This window comes from Ambystoma mexicanum, chromosome 3q, assembly GCF_040938575.1.
Source record: "Ambystoma mexicanum isolate Mex_15411 chromosome 3q, UKY_AmexF1_1, whole genome shotgun sequence".
In the NCBI taxonomy this organism is placed as follows: domain Eukaryota; kingdom Metazoa; phylum Chordata; class Amphibia; order Caudata; family Ambystomatidae; genus Ambystoma; species Ambystoma mexicanum.
In genome coordinates this window covers 990,369,870-990,383,542 of record NC_090926.1, presented here as the reverse complement: position 1 = coordinate 990,383,542, position 13,673 = coordinate 990,369,870, and the positions used below count along the sequence as shown (strand labels likewise).

The 13,673-nt window shown below is 52.5% G+C and overlaps 1 protein-coding gene across 1 annotated transcript in view; it reads right to left on the bottom strand.

The window, feature by feature from the left end:
* NPLOC4 (NPL4 homolog, ubiquitin recognition factor) overlaps positions 1 to 13,673 on the bottom strand; it is an 847,851-nt gene that overhangs the window by 784,479 nt on the left and 49,699 nt on the right. The gene's annotated exons all lie outside the window — the stretch shown is intronic.

Here is a 13,673-nt window from a genome sequence, read left to right as displayed (position 1 = left end):
ACGATAGAAACTTCAACGGGGCCGAGCGCAGAGGCTCGAACGGAGGTCCCATGAGCTTGGTCAGCACCACGTTGAGCTCCCACGCCGGGGCCGGAGCCTTCACCGGCGGGAACGATCTGAACAGTCCCTTCATGAACTCTTTCACCAGACGATGAGACCACAAGGACGTCCGGCCCGTGGTTCTGGTGTATCGGGAGATCGCAGCAAGATGAATCTTGATGGACGCATGTGCCAGACCAGCTTTGGCCAGCGTCAGCAGGTACGGCAGTACTTGGGGAGCCGTAATCCGTAGAGGGTTAATCTTCTGTGCGTGGCACCAGACAGAGAACCTCTTCCATTTGTGTCCGTAGCATTTAAGAGTCGAGGACGCCCTGGCCTTTGCAAGAACCTCTCTGCAATCGGCCGGTATGTCGTATCCTCCAAACTCTAGTGCTGCAGGAGCCAGGCCTGCAAGTTCAGCGACTTCGGGTCGTGGTGGAGGATGGCGCCTCCTTCCCTGGAGAGTAGATCCGCGTCCGCCGGCAGCTTGATCGGCGGGGACGCTGACAAGTCCAGAAGGTCCGGGAACCATATCTGCCTCGGCCACGCAGGTGCGACGAGGATCATCCTGCACCGTGACCTCTTGAGCTGGTTGACGAGCCGGATTAGCAGAGGCAAGGGAGGGAACGCGTAGAGGAACAGGCCCTCCCAGGGGAACGAGAAAGCATCGCCCATGCTCCTCGTCTGGGGAAACCTGCTGGCGAACCTCCGGCACTTGGTGTTCGTCGCCGTCGCGAACAGGTCGATCTGGGGTGTGCCCCACCGTCGGAAGAGGCGATCCACCAGATCCTGCCGTAGTTCCCACTCGTGGCACGAGCGCAGCTCCCTGCTGAGTGAGTCGGCGATGGTGTTTTTTATCCCTGCCAGATGAAACGGCACCAGAAAAATCCCTTGGGCGACGGCCCAATGCCACAGGTCCTGCGCCTCCTTGGACAGCGCTGGGGACCTGGTTCCGCCCTGTTTCCTGATGTAAAACATGGTGGTGGTGTTGTCGGTGAAGATCCTCACCACCTTGCCCTTGAGGGACGGAAGGAAGGACCTGAGGGCCCAAAACACTGCACGGAGCTCCAGGACGTTGATATGTAGGGACTTCTCCGTCGGGAGCCAGAGTCCCCTTGCGTGCAGATTTTCGGTGTGCGCTCCCCACCCTTCCAGGGAGGCATCCGTGGTCACAGTCTCCTGGTGGGCTGGGGTCTGGAAGTCCATGCCCGCTGTCAGATGCGCGCGGGTGCCCCACCACCGTATCGCTCGTCGGAAACTCTCGTCGAGCTTGATCCTTTCCTCGAAGCTGCCCGTCGTCTGGATCCAGCGCGCATCCAGGAATTCTTGCAACGGGCGCATCCGGAGCCTGCACATGGGAATGAGGTAGATGCAGGAAGACATCATCCCGAGGAGGGACTTGATGGACCTCACTTTGGCCGCGTCGGCCACCAACATCCGTTGCACCTTGCCCAAGATGGTCCTGGTCCTCTCCTCCGACGGGGAGGCCAGAAGGGACACTGTGTCGAGCCTCGCTCCCAGAAACAGTGCGACTTGCGCGGGCACCAGGTGGGATTTGGCGTAGTTCACGGAGAATCCCAGGTCCGTGAGGAGTTGGACGGTCCTTGCCGTGTGGACCACGGCGAGCTCCCTCGTCTTGGCGCGGATGAGCCAGTCGTCCAGGTAGGGGTAGACGTGGATCCCCTCGCGGCGCAGCTGCGCCGCCACCGGTGCAAGGCACTTGGTGAATACCCTGGGTGCCGACCGTAGTCCGAAGGGAAGGGCTTTGAACTGGTAATGACGCCCTTGGACCACGAATCTGAGGAATTTGCGGTGCCCCTTTAGGATGGGAATGTGGAAGTAGGCATCCTCCAAATCCAAAGACGATAGGAAGTCTCCTTCCTCCAGCTGACCCAGGACGTGCTGGAGGGTGACCATCCGGAACTTCTGCGCCTTGATGAACTTGTTCAGACGTCGCAGGTCCAGGATGGGGCGCCATCCTCCCGTCTTCTTCTTCACGAGGAAGTATCTCGAGTAGACTCCGGAGCCCCGAAGCCTCTTTGGGACGAGTTCGATGGCGCCCTTTCTGAGCATCGCCTTTACCTCCAGGAGAAGTTGAGGGACGTGAAGTTCTTTCCTGGCCACGGGGGGGACGCGCGGGCACCTTCTTTGAAACTCGAGCGCGTGGCCCCGGGCCAGGGCGTCCAGCACCCAACGGTCGGTGGAGATGGACTCCCACACGCTGACGAAGCCCGCCAGCCGGCCTCCCACCGGGGTGCTTCGGTGGGGGCCCGACCCCAAGGCCGGTTCAATCCTGCTTGGACGCGGCCTTGCCGCCTTGACCTCCTTGGCGACGACGGCGGGGTCCGCTAGACTTGCCTCGTCCTCTGTAGGCCTCTTGCGACGACGAGCGGGCCGCTTGACGGTAGGAAGCGAAACCGCCGCCGGAACCTTTGGAGGCGCCCTTGCCTCCGCCGCTCCGAAAGGGCGTCCGTCGTTGCAGGACTCCAAGGGCCCGGGCCGTCTCAGTATCCGCCTTGATGGCCTGAAGGGAATCGTCCACTGTCTTCCCAAACAGGTTGTTCCCGTCGAAGGGCATGTCCAGGACTCTGGTCTGGACGTCCTGCCGGAAGTCCGTAGCTTTGAGCCATCCACGACGTCGAAGGCAAACACCGTTGCCCAGCTGGCGGAATCCAGTGTCGGCGATGTCCGTCGCCACGGTGATGGCGTGGTCCGAGGCCACCTCACCTTCCTGCAGGATCTCAAGGGCCTCCGCCCTCTTGTCGTCCGGCAGAAAATCCAGCAGGGGAGCCATCTTGTACCAGAGCTCCCTGTCGTAGCGGGCCACGATAGCCAAGGCGTTGGCCGCTTTAATCGTCGTCGCTGCCGACGAGATGACTCTACGCCCCATAGTATCCAATTTCTTTCCCTCGCCGTCCGGCGGGGAAGTCGATGTGGAGGCCGCACCCCCCCGCTTTCTTCCTGGCTGCCGCGGAGACGACGGAGTCCGGGGTAGGCTGCGCCCGGAGGCATAGGGGGGCCGTGTCCGGGACCCGGTACTTTTTCTCGTACCGGTCTCTTCTAGCTGGCGTCGTGGAAGGGTTCTTGAGGAGGGAAAGGCCCTCATCCCAAATGTCGTCCAACAGAGGCACTGCGAGGACCGTCTTCCTCTTGGCCTCGCGCCGCTGATAAAGGAAGCCTTCCTTTTTCTTCTCCTCAGGGCAGAGTTGGAAAAGCTCGGAAGCCCTGGAGATCATGGAGTGGAAAGATCCGATCTCGTCGGGCGGAGAGGCCCTGGTGGGAGGCGACGACGGAAAATCCTCGTCGTATGCCTCGTCGTCCGTACCCGTCGCTGCCGTGTCAGTCCCCGTATCATCCCCTCGGGTGGACGGGGAGGAGGGCTGGAAGGGGCGCGACGGTTGAAAAGGAGGTGGTGGATGGATCCTTCTTTTCTTGGTAGGGGGAACACCAGAAGGTCCCGGTTCTGGATCCCCCGACGGGAGAGGTTCCTCCGTCGGTAACGGTAGCCTCGTCCTTATCTCGGAGCATAAGGACTGTATGGCCAACAAAATGGCCACCGAGTTGTCTTGCGGCGCTGGCAGAGGGGAATCCGACGGGCGAGCAGGGGCCCCGTCGGTATCCTCGACGATGTCGTCGTCGTCACCTGCGTCGGGGTCCATTCCGACGGGCTGGCCTTCTTCCACGCCTAGGCCGTGGCTTAAGACCTCGATCAGTTCCTCTTCTGAGGTTGAGGCCGACTCTACGACGACGCCCTGCCCCCCCTTCTTCCCCACGGAGGGTTTCACGGGGGTCCTATCGATGGGCACAAAGGAAGACTCCCTCCGAGGAGGCAGGGAGATTCTGGGCCCTGAGGTCGCCACCACTGGTGCAGCCACCACAGGCTGAGCCAGGGCCGCCGCGACCGTTTCGATAGAGGGCTTGGTCAGATGGATCAAGGCCTTCACCACCTTAGGTGCGCTCACCGCCTTATCCTTGAGGGAGGGGGCACTGCCACGCTCCTCCTCTGCCTTAGAGCTCGACCGGGGCCTCTCCAGGAGCTTCGCCGGGTGCTCGGCCTTCCTCTTACCCGACCCAGAGCGTTGGCTCGTGGTTGATGGTGCCGGGGAGGGTGCGCCCTGCCTGGCGCCCGCAGAGCCCGACCGTTCGGCGCTCCCGGTGCCAGCGGACTCGCGGTGCTTGGCCTTATGTTGGGCCCCCGTCGCCGGGGCGCCCTCAAAGGTCTTAGAAGACCGCTCGGATTTCTTCTTCTTCTCACCAGACGGGCTCTTACCCTCCAGCCAGTTGGCGAGACGTTGATGGCGATCCTTCATGGTCCGTTCCGACATGTTGCCGCAAAACGCACAGTCCTTCTCCACGTGCGTCTTGTCCTCATGAAGGCAGTAAAGGCAGAAAGAGTGTTCGTCCTCCTTGAAGACGTTCTGCAGCTGGCATCCAGGGCAGACCCTGAACAGCTTTCCGGGCGTCGAGCTTCCCTTCTCCAGGGCCATCTCCGAGACAGGGCCTGAGAAGCTTCTGGAGTCCTCCGAAGTGTAGCTCGACGAAATCTTCACCCTTGAGGGGCACAGATGAATCCGACACGGGTCCCCGTTGATCGGATGTAGGATCGGTGGAGCTTGAGGCTCTTTTGACCGAAAGAATCGAAGTTTTTTGTAAAAAGCGCGAAAAAATAGCACTAACGCTCGAGAGCAATAGCACGAGGATCCCAACACATGAACGTGCGGTAAAAATCTGAAGATGGCTGCCAGAGGCGGTGCTTAGGTAGAGGGCAGTCATTGGCTGTGGTCAGTATGACGCAGAGACCAGTGATTGGTTATTACTACGAAAGACAGATCAGAAACGAAACTGATACTGGTTTTTTCTTTACCGAGGATTCCCAGCCTGACGACGGGGAATATTCATGAGCATGTGAATCCATGCCAGACCCCATGCTGGAGAACTATAACTTCAACTATAGATTATGGATAGACATAAGGTCACCCATAAAAAGAGTAAAATACTAGGTGAGAGGGGAAAAAAGATTTCCAATCACGTAAGGACAAGGTAAAATAGATACCTAGTCAAAGCAAAAGGTTCTGGGGTTGACACGGGTCAGGAAGATTTATAATAGATATGAAAATCTTACCCAACAGTAACCAATGGGAGTTTTCTGGTAATATATGTTAATTTTAGAGAACGTTTTCTCAGTTACACTGGTGAAAGGTACTAGTTGCCCAGTGATTAACTGCATCAAACTTGTCCACAAGTGGGCAACCAGGTTTAGATGCAGAGGTGTTCAGGGTTATTCGTGATGAGCAGGAATTCTGTCTTGGCTTCAGTTCGAGGTAGGCAATGGACCTCTATGTCCCCATTAGGGGGGGGGGGGTGCAGGCTTTTGGTTTCTGGATGTCTTTGATGGATATTTCCAGGTATAGTAGTGTATTGCCACTGTATTGTGGATGTGGATGTGGATAATGTGCCTGGCAAGGAGGGTTCCTAGTGGCTCCATTCAGAAATTCATATATCTTTAATGCCAGATCATCCCTCCTGTGGACATGGGCGGACGGTCGGTCGGGTCCACGCACTAGACAGTTTGTTGCATTGTTGCTTGCTTACTCTGCTATTGTGTATCCTCCCTCTGCAGCTCCCATTCTCCACTTACCTTCAGTGCTTTGAGACTTCTGTCTTGAGTTGTAAAGCACCATCATGACTCCATCCATGGCTTATGAAGCCAGCACCCTTGTTAAAATGCATTTGGTATCTACATTATTTTTGTCTGCTTCAGTATGTAATTGGTATTTTCAAATGTTTACGTTTATGCACTTTTTGTACTCCTGCACGTAATGTCACCAGGGTTAAGAGGAACTGATGCCATCTGGGTCAAAGGTCAAGGGACATCACTTCCTGTGATATCAGGTCTGTGATGTCACTTCAGCTACCTCTGGCATTTTGGTGAATCGAGGTCCCTGCAATGAAGCCATCTCATGCGCAGCTTCGCTTCTGGCACCAGTAGGATGCAGGAGGCCATGAGGCCCAGATGGCACAGGAAAGACAAGGCACTTGTTCCTGTGATTTGAGGGCATTAGTCTTCCGAAAGATGTTCGCTACTCGATCCTCTGGTGGGAAAGCAGGGCCCAGGCGAGCATCCACGACTGCCCCAATAAAATCAGAGAGACTGGGAAAAGCAGAACCTGAGACTTTTTGAAGTTCAGTGAAAAGCAAACTGTGCTAAAAGGTGCATGTGTGGAGCAGATGCTCAGACACTAGCTCCGGCGAGCGAGTGTGGACGAACCAGTCGTCCAGGTAGGGAAAGACATGGATGTCCTCCCTCCTCAGATGAGCCGCTTCCACTGCCAGCAGTGGTGAAAACCCTGGGTGTCAACGATAGACTGAACCTGAGGACCTTGAACTTGTAATGCTGTTGGCCCACTACGAACCTCAGCTTCTTTGTGTGCTTTAGATGAATCAGCACATGGAAGTAGGCATCCTGAAGATCCAGGGAAACCAGCCATTCCTGCAGAACTAAGGATTGCAGGATCTGAGCTAGAGTAACCATCTTGCACTTGTCCTTGCGTAGGAACAAGCTCAGCAGACTCTGATCCAGAATGGGGCACAAGCCTGCGCCCTTCTTCGGCACTAGAAAATAGGTTGAGTACCACGCCCTTCCTCATTCTAAGTGCATAACCAGTTTGATCATGCTTTTTGCCAGGAGCTGACAGACTTTCTCTAGGAGGATGGGATCTGGAGACCAGGTGGTGGCCAAAGGACTGTGGTATGGTGGGCGCTGGAGAAACGCAAGGCAATAACAATGTCAAATAACCTGTAAGGCCCAAGTGACTGACATTCTGAACAAGGAAAGTCTCCCTCCAACCAGTGACTAGTGATGAAGCCAATCACTGAGGTTTGGCGCCCCGTGGAGCTGAGGGAACAGCAGTCGCTGCAACGCCTCCCCACCGAGTATCTCTTCCTCTGCCTCTCGGGAAGCGCCTGCCCAAGCCCCTTCCCGGGGATGTTTGTTAACGGCCCCTATGGGCAAAGGCGGGAAAAGGTGGAACACCCCTGCCCCGAATAGGGGACTACGTGGAAGGCTGCTGGACTGCAAGCCCTAAAGACTTAGCAGCAACCTTTGACAACTGAACCTTGTGGGGGGAAACGTCAGCCTTAGCTCCAAAAAGAAGTTGTCCGTCCAAAAGCAAATCTAATAGCCTTGTCTGAACATTGGCTGCAAAACCTGACCTTTATAGCCAAGAATGGCACCTGACCACCGTGCTAGCGGCCATGGACCTGCCCATGCAATCCGCCATGTTCAGTCAGATTGAAGCATCCATCGTGCCGCCTCCTTACCGTCCGAGACCGAAGACAGACACCCATCCCTCATCTCTCCCTCCGTTATGTACTTCGCCACATTGGCTACTGACGACCAGAGGTTAAAGAGGCATTTAACCATGGCACAAGAGGTGTTCACGGCCAGCAGTGCTAGACTGCCTGACACAAACACCTTTTTGCCCCATGTGTAAAACCTCTTACTCTCCCTGTCCGGTGGAAGGGATGGAAAAGTAGAGGTCTTCAGGCTGGTGGTCACGGCCTGAACCACCAGGCTTTTAGCTGAAGCATAGGAGGAAAGGAAAGCCCAGTCTGACAGAGCGGACAGTGCTTCCTCGCAAAGTCCCTGCCCACTGCCAAAACAGATGCATGTTTTTCCCCACACTTCGAATACAGGGGCCTGCACAGCTACATTCAAGGGCAGGAGCGTTTCCTTTTTTGGGGCATCATCCAGAATCTCACAGAGTTTGTATTGACCTCTGGACCTGGAAGGAGCAGTGAGCCCCAGAGTGTCAGCCACCTTAGCCATCAGGCGCTGGAAGACGGCCCGACTTACCCAGGGTGGGAGCTGGTAAGATGTCCAACTCGGACTTGTACCCAGAAGCCGTGAACTGAGTCGGCATGGCATTTTCAAAAATAAGAAGCTCAATGAGCATGTTCCCGATTAGCAAACAGAGTGCCTGGAAAAAAGGAACTAAAGTCAGGGGGCACTGCGCCACTATAAATGCTGGCTCCGATGTCATATCCAGCGCGGAACCGCTTGGCAGCGGAAAGCTTTCCAGAGAATAGATGCGCTGAGATGGGGAGCCAGGAAGGAATCCATTAGAAATCTTGTTACCAGCTGCAAGATATGTTGAGCCCTCAAAACTCCAGAGAGAAAGCCTTCCCCAGGGAAGAGTCCAGGACTGCTCCAATGAATTGTAGCTTTTGAGAAGGCGTTACCTGGGAATTCTTTAAGGGAGAAGCCCAGTTTGTGAAGAGAGTGGCAAGTACTGCTGAGATGTTCCAGAGTCTGTTCGGGGAATGATTTGTGATCAGCCAGTCGTCTATGTAGGGAAAGATGTGAATCCCTCCCCTCCTTAAATTTGCTTCCAGCACTGCCATCAACTTGGTAAAGACCCTTGGGGCGGAGGTGAGCCAGAAAGGCACAACTCAAAATGGATGGTAAGGTATGCCAATGGTGAACCTCAGTTACTCTGTGCTTACCAAATGAAAGTATCCTGAAGATCGAGTGGCACCATCAAGCCCTGGAGCCAAAGGGCCTGGAAGATCTGTGGAAGAGTCACCATCTTGAATTTGTCTTTCCTTAGGAACTTGTTCAAGCGCTTCAGGTGTAGGATGGGTCACAGTCCCCAGTCTTTCTTGCAAACCAGGTGGTGGCATACCAACCCTGGTATTGTTCTGCTACAGGTACCTTTTGCACAACACCTTTCTCCAACAGGGAAATAAACTCCTGTAGAGGGAGTGGATCTCGTTCCCAAAGAGAATGCTTGCTCGAGGGACAATCTGGGCGTCTTTGTAAAAAATGGGTGACATCTGTCTGTAGTGGCCATGCTTCTGAAGTAATGATATGCCATTCCTGCAGATGCTGGGTCAACCTGCCTCCCACCGGGTTCTATGAGCAAAATGCTCCGAGAGTTTGTGGCTATGGCAGAGGGCAGTGAGGGGGTTGCTTCCTGAGCAGACTTCCCTCTATGGCCTTGGGGGCACGTGTGACCCTCCTTTGGCCTCTGAGTCGCTTGCCCTCTTCCTCTTGGTCCAAAAGAGGAGTACAAACAAAAGTGAAGTCCTCTCCAAGCCCGAGTAGGCAGCCGGCGATTGGCTGCCCCCAAGGATTTCGCTGCAGCCTGTGAAGAGTGTAGTTTTTCTAGGCTGTCCAAAAAGGCATATACTGCAGTCTTGGCTGGACCTCAGGGAAAACCCAGACATGCGTAGACACGTAAATCTTCCGATCACTGCACTGGATCTCATACACCGGCCTATGCAGTCCGACGCATCTTGGCTTGACTGAAGGAACTGGCAAGAGGGCTTCTTACCATCATTGATGATATTAATGAATCATTCCTCTCTCTCCTTCAGGAATGTTTTCTGCAGTCTGATAAATAGCATTCCACAATGTGTATGAGTATTTTGCTAAAGCACAAGATGGATTAATGGCTTTTAATTTCATGTTTCCAGCAAAGAACACTCTTAGCCAGCGAATCGTATCTCTTTTCGTCCCTATCCGGGGTGGATGGTCAGATAAGCTGCAGTCTTTGATGTAGAAGTAGCCCTCTGCACCACCAAACTCTCTGATGAAGGGTGTCTGGAAAGGAAGTCAGGGTCCACAGAAGAAAATCTATTTCTGCACCAACGCCTTGTTGGGAGCAGGAGTGGTATCAGGTTTTTTTCCAGTCTTCCCAAAGTTCTTTTTAAGTGCTGTATGAAAGGGCAGCACAGGCTCCGTCACCCTGGGTAATGTACTTAGCAGCACTCCCATAACCCAAATACTCAATTCATGACCTTTCTATAGGCATTTGGGTGAGAATGCATATCTGGCGTGTCAAAGTCCATTTCAGGAGAGGTATCCAGACCACTGACTTCTTTCAAAGTATTTAGGTCTTCTAACCAGGATTAATCTGAGACCAATTCTTCTGGAACATTAAGACTCCCTAAAAGTTCATACCCAAAGGGTGGGACATGGTCTTCAAAAATTGGACACAAAAGGATTTGAAGAAATCAGACTTCAATTTTGGCTTAAAGCTCGAAGTTTGGTTGACAAAGGGCCCTTTTACTTTGACTCTTTCGGGGAGGAAGCCGCAGAAGCTTTTTGCTTCAATGCCGTTTCCATGGTCGACACTAAGTGAAACATTTGGAGTCTTTAGACTGGCGCTTACGGGCATGCGGGTTGAATCCTTACTTGATTCCCTGCCAGTCTTGGAGGACACAGTGGGATCGACAGCCTCTTCTGGCTCTTTCAAGGGACCAGGAAGGGCCGCCTTCGAAAGGCATCAACATTTTTACTAAAAACATTTCCCATTCAGCCGCTGAAGCGGTCTTATAGGGAAACCATATCCAACATTTGTCATGCGAGGAGTCGGAAGATGTGAAACTAACGATGACGTAGTTTCTTCGACTTCTTCCGTGCCAATGACGAGAAAGTGTGTCGGGAACCGCTCCTGTATGTTGACTGATTTGAGTGTCTAGACTGTTTTTTGGGACATTCTGGAGACTTGCCTCCAGTGGAGCTTCTACCTTTGGAAGATTTTCTCTTCAAAAGGTCTGGAAGACAAAGACTTGGAAACCGACCAACACTAGAGCGAGTTTAGATCTCTCCTTAAAGGCTTTGCTGGCCATAAACTGCCAGTAGCCACACTCTAGGACTTTGTGTTGTTCGCTAAGGCACCAGAAACAAATCCTGTGCAGAGCAGTGATTGACATCTTCAAGACACAGTCCACACATCTTTTAAAACCGGTTTTCAGTGAAGACACTGAAGATTTAGGAAAAAGCATTACGATGTTAGTGGAAAAGATTCTAGTCGCACCTTTCCAAAAGCATGCTGAGCATATGGAAAAATCAGAACAGGCGCAGTCCGTGCTATTTATACAGTCATCGAAGTCTCATCCAGAAACGGGAAAGGTAACCATCAAGGGACATTGACTCAATGCTGCACAGCGTCCTCTGCTGCGGAAAATAAGACTACAAAGCAGGATATCAATACATCAAAGATGAGGAATCTGTGGGGACACAATCCATTAGAACCATTTTTTACTATTGGATCAGTTAGATTGCCCTTCCACTACTTACAAACAAGAAGGGGGGGGTTCTGGAAGACTCTCTGCCAGACATGAGTTCTGGTAACAAAAGCCTTAACCAGAGTCTTTAGCTCACGATCTTTCACAGAGGAGAAATATCCCAAAACATATCAGTCTTTGTTCTGCCCTGGGGCAGTCCAGCACCGAAATGGTAGGCAATTCTCCTCAGTACCAACAGCAACCCCAGACACGTGTTTCGGTCTGGTTGAACCTCATCAGTAGGGTGTAGCTGTGCCTCTCTAAGAATAGTGAGCAAGGGGTCCACGTCTGGATTCCCCTAGTAATTTAGGGTGAGACCCAAAGTTACTTGAAATATACAAATAACAAGGGGGGTCCTGGGAGACTCTTCCAGACATGAGCCCTTCCACTACTTAGCCATGCTTTGACGCAACACCACGCTCGCAGTGGAGATAGAGTGCACTATAATGGCCTGTTGCTGGGACTGGTCTTTCAGACAGTATGGGTGGCATGGTGAGAGAGCTTTTAGTGTTGGTCCTGTTGAGCCCTCTAGACTACTTCTCTGGATGTGATGCAGTCAACCCCAGGAGTGTGCAGAACATTTATTGAATGACCAGGATTAGGCTACTGAAGGAACAACTCATTAAAATCCCTTGCAATTTTTAGGATTGTGAGGCACTCTAGGGTGGGCCCTGGTAGAGCTCACCTTGAGGCACAAAGAAAGCTTTGTGAGCACCTCCCGATTCAAGAACACACTGGAAACAGGCCATTGGAAAGGGGGACTTATCACCATCTTTGAACAGACGTTGTACAAAGGCCGATGTTACCAGGAGTCGCAAAACTGCAGAGATCTCAGCTGTGATATGGCCCGAGAAAGAGAAGGACATAGGCAAAAGACAGAGAGAGAGAGAGAAAGAGACAATGTGGGAGGCTGGTCTTTTTATCCATTGCTTTAATATCATGGCTGCTGTGCATCCCATAAGAATGGAAGAAAAAGTGACAAAACGTAGGTTACTCGCATGTTCTAAGAATGTCTTATCCTCATAGAGCTTCCTGTCTAACTCACTCATCTTACCCTTCATGAATACTGGATTTAGATTCTATGTCAAGACCAGAGACAAGCATTATGCTTCAACTTCTTTACTTCTACTCTTCAGCAAATAAAACTGAAAATGGCACAAAACATCCTTTTTTTTAAACTACATTACCCTTTATCCCTCCAGTCCTCTGTAGTGCTTCCCATTTCCGGATTTTGGCTTGTAACCTCATCCCGTTACTATGCCCCGCCTCTTCTATTCCTGCTCTTCAGCAAGTTAAGTACCCATTCTTACTTTAGAGCGTTCATGCACTACAAAACCGAGTATATTTTAAAGTATTAGCCTCAATATGCAGGTTTTTATAAATGTTTTGTTATCACAGCGAAGTACAAGCGCAACGTGTACTTTATTTCATTTTAGCTTACACGGCCGGCATTCAATCCTAATTGGAGTACAGAGCTTGCGCAAGCCGTGGGAAGCCGCCGCACCTCACTAGAGCCGAACGGAGTCGGTGCTTAACAGCAAGCAATATCGGGGGTCCTGTTCGGCTCAGTAGTACAGAGCAGCAGCATCACAGCGCTACAGCCACCACCTGCGCATTATTACAAGTCGGCTGCGAGGATCAGGCGGGCAAACAAAAAAAATTGCAGCCCTGCAACAAGAGCGCTACCATCACGTCAGAGTAAGCAAGTGGTTCAAATGGCCGACGGACCAAGCACAAGTTAATCCGTTCTGAAACAAGGCTACTGCCCAAGTGCTTGCTATCCAACATGAAACTGATGCAGCAAACAGATCCAAGCACCAACGCACAGAAAGGTGCCAGCTACTTAAGAGATATATACACACAAAAAATGAATGTTAAAAGTCAAGCCACAAAAGAGCAGTGGACGTACAATTACACCTGCTAATAGGTTTTTGGCACACAACACCCAGAATCCCTAAAAATGTCAGAACAGGAGTGCAGAAAGGAAGAGCAGGCGCAGGATCTGGCGCTTCGCTTCAGGAAAGTGCCGAGTAGCTCTCTGGTTGATGCAGTGGCGGAAGGGCTTAGGCCCTTACAAGAAAGGCTGGCCACATTGGAGTTCAGAAACAAACTAGCACCAAACCCAGGCAAGGGAGCAAGACCACAAAGGCGACTGATAATCAAAGCCCTCAGGGGAGTAACAAGACCCGGAAGAGAAAAGCCTCTTCGACTCCCCTGGGTCACCAACATCACGCAGACTTGAAGGCCCCAGAGACAACCAATCCATTTAGTAAACTGTGACAAAACTTCTGACAGCAGTCTGCAGTGCCATGTCTCCTGACCTCCCCCCCCCTCCCCAGGGGAAGATAATATGGGTGATATTGATGAGGACTCACCAGAAGGGTCATCCGAGGCCACAACCTCCTCACAAGAAAAAGGACAACAAGCCAATAGAAAAGTGAGTAGAACCCACGGGTGGCAAGAGAGTCCGGATGAGGTACAATTGTCAGATATGTTCAAACCAGACGAAATCAGGAATCCCAGGTCATCAGACTGGAAACCATCGCCCGGGGTAGTAAAGT